The sequence below is a fragment of the Triticum dicoccoides genome, chromosome 5A, assembly GCF_002162155.2.
Source record: "Triticum dicoccoides isolate Atlit2015 ecotype Zavitan chromosome 5A, WEW_v2.0, whole genome shotgun sequence".
In the NCBI taxonomy this organism is placed as follows: domain Eukaryota; kingdom Viridiplantae; phylum Streptophyta; class Magnoliopsida; order Poales; family Poaceae; genus Triticum; species Triticum dicoccoides.
The window spans coordinates 184,257,409-184,269,384 of NC_041388.1; positions in this window are offsets into that span (position 1 = coordinate 184,257,409).

Genomic DNA, 11,976 nt, shown 5'->3' on the forward strand with positions numbered 1-11,976 from the left:
TGCAACCCAGTAAAGATCAAGGCCATTGAGAGAATGGTGATTCCCACCAAACGTCGAGACGTCCAGAAGTTTACCGGATGCTTGGCCTCCCTGAACCGCTTCATTAGCCGGCTCGGAGAGAAAGCTCTTCCCCTCTACCGCCTCATGAAGAAGACCAACCACTTCGAGTGGAATGACCAAGCCGATCAAGCTTTTCACGAGCTGAAGAAGATGCTGGCCACGCCGCCTATCCTGGCGGCGCCGACTGAGAAAGAGCCCATGCTCCTCTACATTGCCGCAACCAGCCGGGTGGTCAGCACCGTCATCGTAGTCCAACGCCCAGAAGAAGGCCGAGCCCAGCCGGTCCAGAGGCCGGTGTACTATTTGAGCGAGGTGCTGTCTACCTCGAAGCAGAACTACCCGCACTACCAGAAGATGTGCTACGGCGTGTACTTCGCCGCCAAGAAGCTGAAGCCCTACTTCCAAGAGCATCCCATCACGGTTGTATGCACCGCCCCGCTGGCCGAGATCATAGGCAGCCGGGATGCATCCGGCCGGGTGGCGAAATGGGCCATCGAGCTGGCCCCCTATACGATCTTCTACCAGCCTCGCACCGCCATCAAGTCCCAAGCATTGGCCGACTTCCTCGTCGACTGGGCCGAGACCCAGTACCTACCGCCGGCTCCCGACTCCACTCATTGGCGCATGCACTTCGATGGGTCCAAGATGCGCACCGCTTGGGAGCTGGCGTCATCCTCACCTCTCCCAAAGGCGACAAGCTCAGATACACGCTGCAAATTCACTTTGCCGCCTCCAACAATGTGGCCGAGTACGAGGCACTCATACACGGGCTCCGGCTTGCCAAAGAACTCGGCATTCGCCGGATCCTATGTTATGGCGACTCGGACTTGGTGGTCCAGCAATCATCCAGCGACTGGGATGCCAAGGACGCAAATATGGCAAGCTACCGCTTCCTTGTTCAGCAGATTAGTGGGTATTTTGAAGGATGCGAGTTCCTCCACGTACCACGAGCCGACAACGAGCCAGCTGATGCCCTGGCTCGAATAGGCTCCACTCGGCAAGCAATACCAACCGGTGTCTCTCTACAACGCCTCCTCAAGCGGTCTATCAAGCCGTCTCCAGAGTCCGATTCCATCTTCGTGCCGCCTGACCACAACGCAGCCGGCTCGAAGAACCAAGCAGGTGACCTGGGGACTTCGATAGTCGGCCAGGGGGTATCAGCAAGCGGCTCGGGTACTTCCGTAGTTACGCCCGACCCGGGGACTGCCTCACCCGGATCGGGGACTGCGGTAGTCGGCCCGGAGACTACACCAACACAACAGGCGGCGGCCGACTCCAGCATTTCACCGCCCAGCCCGCCCGCCCTGGTCGCAGCGGCCGTTTTGGCAATAGAAGAAGTCACAGCTTCGTCATGGGCTCAATCCATCCTCAACTTCCTAATAAACCAAGATCTGCCGGCTCACGAAGTAGAGGCAAGACAAGTCCAACACCGAGCCGGAGCATACACAATCGTCAACAGAGAACTCGTCAAGCGCAGTGTCACTGGAGTCCTCTAGCGATGCGTTGAGCAAGAGAAGGGCATTGCAATCCTCAGAGACATCCACCAAGGAGAATGCGGCCACCATGCGGCCTCAAGATCACTCGTCGCCAAAGCCTTCCGCCATGGTTTCTTTTGGCCGACTGCTTTGGATGACGCCAAGGAGTTAGTTAAACATTGCAAAGGGTGCCAACTCTTCAGCTCCAAGCAACACATGCCGGCTTCAGCACTCAAGACCATTCCCCTCACTTGGCCCTTCGCCGTTTGGGGACTGGACATGGTGGGACCATTCAAGACGGCGCGCAGCGGCATGACACATCTGCTTGTCGCCGTGGACAAATTCACCAAATGGATTGAGGCAAAGCCGATCAAGAAGCTGAATGGGCCGACTGCCGTGACATTTATCGCAGATATAACAACTCGGTACGGCATGCCACACAACATCATCACCGACAATGGCACGAATTTCGCCAAGGGAGCCTTGGCACGTTTCTACGCGACGCAAGGCATCCGGTTGGACCCAGTGTCCGTCGCCCACCCGCAGTCAAACGGCCAGGTCGAGTGAGCCAACGGCCTCATCATTTCCGGCATCAAGCCCCGACTGATTGTTCCACTGGAGTGTTCAGCCGGCTGTTGGCTCGATGAGCTGTCGGTTGTCCTCTGGAGTCCGCGCACTACACCAAACAAGTCAACCGGCTTCACTACTTTCTTCCTCGTATATGGTGCCGAGGCGGTCATCCCAACTAACACCGAGTTCGACTCGCCTCGGGTAACCATGTACACGGAAGCCGAGGCCAAGGAAGCACGAGAAGACGGCGTCGACCTGCTGGAGGAAGGCTGGCTGTTAGCCCTCAGCCGGTCCGCCATCTATCAACAGGGCCTGCACCGCTACCACAGCCGAAAGGTCAAGCCAAGATCCTTCCAAGAGGGCGATCTTGTGCTCCGGCTGATCCAGCGAACAGCCGGCCAGCACAAGCTCTCGGCCCCTTGGGAGGGCCCCTTCGTCATCAGCAGAGCCTTAGGCAACGACTCCTACTACCTGATCGACGCGCAGAAGCCGAAGGCACGAAAGAGAGACGACTCCGGCAAGGAGTCGGAACGACCATGGAACGCCAACCTCCTCCGAAGGTTTTACAGTTGAAATGCAGTATGTATCACGCTAACTTTTGTACTAAGTATGAGACAATAGGCCCCCCGAGGAGAGCTCGGGGACTGCCATCTTTTGTCTATGAATGAAAAGTATCATGCTTATGGCCTTGTCATTGCATTCACTTTTTTCCGTCCGGCACCGGGTTCGACTAGTCGGCCCGGGGACTGGCCGCCTGGAGTTATATTAGAAGTCCTACCCGCAGTCAGACAAGTAGTGTGCCGGCTCCCAAGCCTCCTCTTACCAAAAGTCGCAGTTCGAAGAACCGGCTGTCCGGCTGGCAAGAGTTAAGGGCAGGAACGGGTGCCCACACGAAAAATGGCTAGGGACTAACGGACTAATATAACAAAAGCCGGTTTTTCTCCCACCGCCGACCAGCTACCAGAGTAGCCGGCCGGCCGGCTTCCATTCACCTCGCTCCAATCTAAGAAAGCTTGAGTACTTGCTTTCCTAGAAGGGGAAGGCGGCAAAGGAAACAGCCTAAGGATAAAAAGCATACGTAAATGGAAGCCAAACATGCACACAATCATATTTACATAAAAGACCTTCAAAAGGCCAGCATTCGACATAGTTTGAATACACCCCCAGTGGGTGGAACTGCGCAAGTTTGATAAAGTTGTTCAAAAGGCAACAAGCAGGAAAAAACAAGGATGGCAGACTAAGCCAAGGGAGCGATTGGCGAGTTGGGCAGGTCGGTGGAGACGGCAGTGCTGACTGGAGGAGTGGCCGGCTGGCGAACCTCAGCATGATCACCGCCTCCCGCAGAGGGCGCGCTAGCACGTGCCTCGTTGCTGGAGGCACGATCAGGCTTAGGCTGGCTGGCCGCTTCGCCGGCCGGCTCAACGTCTTCGCCCTCCTCTCCTTCGTCGTCTTCGCCTTCGTCGCTGGAGGCGATCTCCTCTGCCGAGTCTTCACCCGCTGCCGGGTCCAGCCCGAACCACTCCTCCGGCTGGGCAACGCCGTCGTCATTGATCTCGGGAGCAAAGTCGCTGATGTCAGTACACTCGGCGATCGTCGAAGCGCACTGAGCGATAGCCGGCCACACCTCCTCCAACTCTTCGTCGGACTCCAGCCGCCAGGTGCGCAGCTGGTCCAGGTTCAGCCCCGGATACCAGGCTCGGACGAACTCCAGCACCCACCCAGCTCCAAGCCGGGCTGCCGACACCTTCCAGGCCTCGAAGCGGCCAACCGCCACCTCCAGCTAGTTGGCTCTCTGACTCGGGGTGCGGGGAATCGTCTCGCTTGTCCAGAGGGCGGCCAACACCTGCGCCCCGGCGCGCTGGAGGCGGCGGAGCATACGGTGAGCCGGCTGCAGCCGCGCTTGGACCACCAAGAGTTGCTCCTCAAGCATCCGACTCGCGTCCAGCGCGATGTCGGCCCCCGCCTGACGGCGCGCTTCGCGATGGGCCTCGATGGTTTGGGTAGCGAAGACGGAGTAGCCGGGAAAGTAGTCTGCATAGAGAATAAAAAGCAGCACAGGTCAGAACACGAATCAGGCGGCAAGGGGCATGCAAGGAGCGAGGAAGGCGGCTTACCGTCGATCAAATCCTCAATACAGCCGAAGCCTTCATTCAGCGCTTGCCTGGTCTCAGCCCAGCCCGCCGCTTCGGTCTCGAACTCGGCCGTCAGGGCGGCTTCGTTATCCTGCGCCTTCTTCAGGGCCGCCTTGTGGCTCTCCTCCTGGTCAGACAGCTTCTTGGCCAGGCGGTCACGCTCCAGGATCAAGGCGTCGTACTCAGTTTCCTTGGCGCGAAGGGCGGCCTGCGCCTCGCTCAGCTGCTCCCTCAAGTCGGCATTGGCTCCTCCAAGCATGAAGACAAAGGAAATTAATAAGGTGAAGTCGTCAAGGAAGATCCGACCCGGCTGCTCAGCAGTTGGCCCGAATCTCAGGGACTACACCCAGTGGGTGTGCTGACACGCCCCCACAGGAGATGAACGAAACAAATACGCACTCCGGCTGCTGGTCAGGTCCTTGGTTCTCCTGCCCAGCTCCTGAGCCTGGGAGTTGAAGGCGGCTGCACGGAGGTTGTGATACTCCTGAAAGATTATACAGGAAGCAAGGATAAGTTAAGTTGTCAGAGCCTAGTAAGTTCCAAGCCGCCTGCGCAGCAGCCGGCTCGGAACTCGGGGACTACACCCAGTGGGTGCACTGACGCGCCCCCACGGAAGAAATCAAAAGAGCAAAATAACCAAGGACAGAAGACTCACCCGGATGACGGCCCGCGTCGAGAGAAACTCTTGAGTGTATCGCTGCAGCGAGGCGGCCTGAGCTTGAAGCCGGTTCCGGACCTCCTGGGCCGCCGCGTTCAGCTCGCCCGTCCCCCCGCTGGGAGTCTACTCGGACGTGCTAACGCTGGCCGTCTCCAGGGCCTCCGCCGTCTGGCTGGCGCCCGCTGCTCGGTGCGGTTCTGGCGCGGAGGCGCCACCCCCTGCGCGCCGGCGCAATGCCGGCTGTACCTCGAGGCCGGCCCCTGCCGCCGGCTCGCCCCTGGACGGCTGCTCTAGCGCCGCAGTTGATTGGCTGCGTTGGCCCGCTCCAGTCGGCGTCGTCTGCGACGCCCCCTCCACGAAGATCACGGGGTCCTCGCGCCTCTCCATCACCGGCAGGCCTTGGTCGACCTCCTCTGACGGGGGCACGCGAACGTCGGGGGCCACGGCACGGAGGGGAACAACGAGCAGCGGAGGCCGGTTGTTCGAGGCCTCCGCCTCCGTCTCCACGGCTGCTGCCTTCGCCCGGGCCTTGGCCGCCGCGTCGGCCTGCTCCTTCGTCGCCTGGGCGGTCCTTCGCTCCGCCGCCTCCCGCTCCTCCCGTGCCTCCCGCGTGTTCCGCTCCGTGGCCTCCTTAAGGTCGACGCGGGGATCCACGCGGCGGGAGCTTGAAGACCCTCCAGTCGGCCCGACTACGGAGCCGCCAGGACCTCGCTCGAGAGAAAGCGGCGCCCTATTCGGCAAGAAAAGAAAGGTTTAGAAGAGTTTCGGACGAAGAAGACAAAAATATATACGGAAAACATTCGACGACTTACGCAGAGATCGCCTGTGGCTGCTTCACCACCTTGCGGAAGCGGGCCGCCTTCGCGGCCGCCTCATCCCGCTTGGTCGCTGCCATGCAGGCCTTGGATTTTTTCGGCCGGCTGCCAAAGAAGGTCGACGCGGCCCGACGCTTCTGCGCGCCGCCACGGGCAGCCGGCATGGCAGAAGAGCCCATGCCCTGATGATCGGGCGCCGGCTGGCGGTGCGGGGCGACTTCGACCTCGTCGTCACCCGGCCAGTCCTCGAAGCTAGCCCCGAGTCCCGCGCCTCCGGCCTCGTCGCTTTCCCCCACGATGGCGTCTTCCATGGTGGCCGCTCCCAGGTCCGGATCGTCGGGGTCGTCCACCGTGCGGTCGGGGAGGAGCTGGCGCTCTACCCCCGCGGCCCCGGCTGTCGGCGGGAGAAGAGGGTTCTGCAAAAGGCAAACCAATTGATCAAAGAGTCGGCTATAATGAGGCCAGCTACAAAAAAGGAAGAAAAGAAGAAAGAACTTACGGCAGGCAGAGGGTTGGCGCGGGAATACGGCTCCTTGCCGTATTGCCAATCCTCGGCGAGCTTGCAGTTGGAGATATAATTCACCATGTAAGACACCTCTATGTGAGGCATCTCCCTGGTGCTCAGCCGGCACGGGTCGAAGCGGCCGCCCATTTGGCAGATCATGTGAGGCCGGCCTTGGAGCGGAAGAACCCGGTGCTCCACGAAGGCGGACACCAAGTCGGCTCCGGTCAGGCCCTCTGACTGGATCATCACCCGAAGCCGGGAGACGACTGCATTCCTGGCCTAAGATAGCGACCTGGCCCGGTAGCTCCACGAAGGCTGCCTCCCAGCCGGCGGGCCGGCTACGTAAGCCGGCAGGTTGACATAGTCGCCTTGCTGGGCGACGTTCTTCACGTAGAAATAAGACTTCTGCCAAAGCTTCACCGATGGCCGAAGATGAGCTATATTCCACGCACGTTGGGTCTCCTCCTCCGATTTACGTGAGTCTTTGTGCTCTCGAACATCGATAAGGTAGTATGATCCGTTATGCAGATTTTTGCTAACCACAAATGGTCCTTCACAAGGTTGGGATAACTTGTGCATATCAGTCTGATCCTGGATGAGCCGGAGCACTAGATCGCCTTCTTGAAAAGTTCTGGTTTTAACCCGACGGCTGTGATAATGACGCAGATCTTGTTGGTAAATCGCCGAACGTGCTGCTATGAGATCACGCTCCTCATCTAACAGGTCTAGTGAATCCTGACGTGCTTTCTCATTATCAGCTTCAACATAAGCCGCCACACGGGGAGCATCATGGTGGATGTCACTAGCGAGAACTGCCTCTGCTCCGTAAACCATGAAGAAAGGCGTGCAACCCGTAGATCTGTTCGGTGTGGTGTTGATACTCCATAACACGGAAGGTAACTCGTCCACCCAACAACCTGACGCTCGCTTTAAAGGAACCATAAGCCGGGGCTTGATGCCTCTCAAAATCTCTTGATTGGCTCTTTCTGCTTGACCATTAGATTGGGGGTGAGCCACTGATGACACGTCAAGCCGGATGTGCTCACATTGACAAAATTCTTCCATAGCACCTTTGGACAGATTAGTACCATTATTGGTAATGATGCTGTGTGGAAAACCAAAATGGAATATCACCGTTTTTATGAATTGAACCGCCATAGCTGCATCGCACTTACTGACTGGCTCTTCCTCCACCCACTTGGTGAACTTATCAACCGCCACCAAAAGGTGGGTCTTCTTATCCTTGGACCTCTTAAAGTGTTCAACCATATCCAGCCCCCAAGATGCAAATAGCCAAGTGATTGGAATCATCCTTAATTCTTGAGTCGGAACATGAGCGCGGCGTGCAAACTTCTGACAACCATCACACCGCTTTACTAAATCCTCAGCGTCAGCATGAGCCATTAACCAATAGAAGCCGTGCCGAAAGGCCTTAGCTACCAAGGATTTTGAACCGGCGTGGTGACCACAATCTCCTTCGTGGATCTGACGCAAAATCTCATAGCCTTCCTGAGGAGACACACAATGCTGAAATGCCCCTGTTACGCTGCAATGATGCAACTCCCCATTGATAATGGTCATTGATTTGGATCGCCGGATTATCTGCCGGGCCAAAGTATGATCCTCCGGTAACTCGTTCCGATTCATGTACACCAGGTATGGGACTGTCCAATCCAGGATAACATGAAGAGCCGCCACCAATTGAGCCTCCGGGTCAGGAACCGCCAAATCCTCCTCCGAAGGTATCTTGACCGACGGATTATGTAGCATATCCAGAAAGGCATTGGGCGGTACCGGTTTACATTGAGAGCCTAAGCGACTTAAAGAGTCTGCCCTTCATTCTTTCGCAGGTCTATATGGTCAACCTGATAACCCATGAAATGACCAGCCACTATGTCCACCTCTCGTCGATACGCCGCCATGAGTGGATCCTTGGAATCCCAAGTGCCAGACACCTGTTGAGCTACTAGGTCCGAGTCACCAAAGCACTTAACTCGGCTTAAATTCATATCCTTAGCCATCTGAAGACCATGGAGCAAGGCCTCATATTCAGCTGCATTGTTAGTGCAAGGGAACATTAAACGGAGAACATAACAAAACTTATCACCTCGTGGGGAAGTTAATATGACCCCAGCCCCCGAGCCCTCCAATTGTCTGGACCTATCAAAATGAATAGTCCAATAAGTGTTATCTAGCTTTTCCTCCGGTGCCTGCAACTCTGTCCAGTCATTGATGAAGTCCACAAGTGCTTGGGACTTGGTTGCTGTGCGAGGCGTATATTTTAACCCGTGAGGTCCAAGCCCAATAGCACATTTGGCAATCCGGCCAGTTGCTTCTCTATTTTGGATGATATCCCCCAAGGGGGAAGAACTGACCAAAGTGATAGGATGACCCTGAAAATAGTGCTTGAGCTTCCGGCTTGCCATGAAAACTCCATACACCAGCTTCTGCCAATGTGGGTACCTCTGCTTGGACTCAATAAGCACCTCACTGATATAATAAACCGGTCGTTGAACCGGATATTCCTTTCCAGCCTCCTTGCGTTCCACCACAATAGCAACACTAATAGCCCGGGCATTAGCGGCCACATATAACAGTAAGGGCTCTTTATTAACCGGAGCAGCAAGGATAGGCGGTTCAGCTAACTGCCGCTTTAAGCTTTCAAAGGCTTCATTGGCAGCATCACTCCAGACGAAATGGTCTATCTTCTTCATCATCTGATACAGAGGGATTGCCTTTTCTCCGAAATGGTTGATAAACCGGCTCAATGCTGCAATACGACCCGCCAGCCACTGCACATTGTTAATACACGCCGGTTTAGCCAGAGATGTAATAGTTGTAATCTTCTCTGGATTAGCTTCAATGCCCCTATTAGACACCAGGAAACCCAAGAGCTTGCCTGCTGGTACGCCAAAGACACATTTAGCCGGATTAATCATCATCTTATAAACACGGAGGTTATCAAAAGTCTCCTTCAGGTCATCTATCAATGTTTCCTCCTTTCTGGACTTCACCACAATATCATCCACATAAGCATGAATATTGCGCCCAATCTGTTTATGAAGACAATTCTGTACACAACGTTGATAAGTCGTCCGGGCACTCTTGAGCCCAAAAGGCATAGATACATAGCAGAAGGCTCCAAAGGGAGTTATGAAAGATGTCTTCTCCTGATTCTTAACTGCCATTTTGGTCTGATGATACCCATAATAAGTGTCTAGAAAACACAAATGGTCACAACCCGCCATAGCATCAATGATTTGATCAATACAAGGGAGAGCAAAGGGATCAGCTGGACAAGCTTTGTTCAAATCCGTGTAGTCCACACACATACGCCAAGTGTCATTCTTCTTAAGTACCAGCACCGGATTAGCTAGCCACTCAGGGTGAAAGACCTCCACAATAAACTCTACTGCCAAAAGCCGGGCTACCTCCTCACCAATAGCCTTGCGCGTTTCTTCATTGAAGCGGCGGAGAAACTGCCTGACCGGTTTAAACTTAGGATCTATATTAAGAGTGTGCTTAGCGAGTTCCCTCGGTACACCTGGCATGTCAGAAGGTTTCCATTTAAAGATGTCCCAGTTCTCACAGATGAACTCGATCAGCGCGCCTTCCTATTTCGGATCCAGGTTAGCGCATATACTAAACTGCCTAGATGAATCGCCAAGAACAAAGTAAAGCAGCTTAGTCTCCTCGGCCGACTTAAACATCAAAGCCGGATCATGCTCTGTAGTTGGTTTTTTTAGAGAAGTAATATCTGTCGGATCAACATTGTCTTTGTAAAACTTCAACTCCTCTTTTGCACAAACCGACTCAGCATAGGCCGCATCACCTTCTTCACGTTCCAAAGCAATCTTTTGGCTCTCGTGCACTATGATGGTCCCCTTATGACCTGGCATCTGAAGCTGCTGATAAACATAACAGGGCCTTGCCATGAACTTAGCATAAGCCAGCCGTCCAAACAGGGCATGATATGGGCTCTTGATTTTCACCACTTGAAAAGTCAATGTTTCAGATCTTGAATCATGATCATCTCCAAAAGCAACCTCTAGGGCTATCTTACCAACTGGGTACGCTGATTTACTAGGCACCACACCATGAATGACGGTGTTCGACGGTTTAAGATTCTTATTTGTTAACCCCATGCGACAGAAGGTTTCATAATAAAGGGTATTGATACTCCTCCCTCATTCATGAGTACCTTGTGAACGTGTACCCCCCAACCTGAGGTGCCACCACTAATGCCAGGTGACCCGGATTATCAACCAGGGGTGATGATCCTCTCGACTCCACACAATGGGTTGTTCAGACCAGCAGATAACAAGGCACTACCGGTTCAACAGAGTTTACTGCCCTTTTATGAAGCTTCTGATCACTCTTACACAAACTAGTGGTGAAGACATGGTACTGCCCACTATTCAACTGCTTCAGATTACTCTGATAACCTGATTGTTGCTGCTACTGACTCCCCTGATGATTATAACGTCCCTGGTTGCCCTGATTGCCATGTCCGGTTTGGTTACCTTGGAATCCTGAACCGGAGTTGCCTCCGCCATAACCCGGCCCATGAGACCCGCCTCCTGAACCACCGTCCGGTCCCTGGTCGTATTAGAAAGAACTTGAATTTTTAAACTCCTGCATGATGAAACAATCCTTCCAAAGGTGCATTGCTGGCCTCTCTCGTGACCCATGCTTTGGGCAAGGCTCATTTAACAGGCGTTCAATATTGGGACCTGAAACTCTACCCCGCTGGGGAGGTTTACCCTTACGGTGTTGACCATTATCCTGGGTGTTGGTGTTAGCCACAAAATCCAAGCTGTTATCTGCCTTGCGCTTAACGTTGTTTCCATGGCCCGCCGGGTTATGCTGCTGCCCCTTGGCACTACCATTCTTCTTTCCCTTCCCCGTCTTTTCATCCTCAGACTCAGGGTCCTTGGTACTATCTGAATCTGCATACTTAACCAGAGCTGCCATAAGCGTGGACATGTCATTGTAGTGATGCTTGAGCCTTCCCAACTTTAACTTCAAAGGCATAAACCGGCAGTTGCCTTCTAATGTTCAAATTGCTATGTCAGCATTGATGTGGTCTGATGAATGCAGAACAGTTGATACCTGCTTCGCCCAATGGGATGTAGACTCCCCTTCCTCTTGAACACAGGCGGCTAAGTCCACAATGGACATGGGATGTTTGCACGTATCTCTGAAATTCTGGATAAACCGACTTTTTAACTCGGCCCATGACCCAATGGAGTTAACTGGTAAACTTTTTAACCAGGTGTGAGATGTTCCTTCCAACATCATGGTGAAGTACTTAGCACATGTCGCATCATCCACGTCCAGCATCTCCATCGCCATCTCATAGCTCTCAACCCATGACTCAGGGGGTAAATCGGCAGTGTAATTAGGCACCTTACGAGGACCCTTGAAGTCCATGGGCAGCCGCATGTTACGTAGGGATGGGGTAAGACACGACACCCCCAAAGAACTGAAAACCATGCCTCGCTCCCCCGAAGTAGTTGGATGAACTGAAGTAAACTAACGAGCCGCATACTTCGCTGCTAACTCGGCTTCTCGACATGACCGACCGTGATCCACCACATCCTGGGCATTAGCACCACCACCCGCCGGGTTATGCCCTTGCGGCAGGTTACGGTTTCGCGCACTGCTTGATATGCCCGGTTCATCAATATGCCTGTTGTAGCTTCGACTTAGGCGGGGGGTGGAATGAATCCTCTCACGACTAAGCGAATAAGCCAGCTGT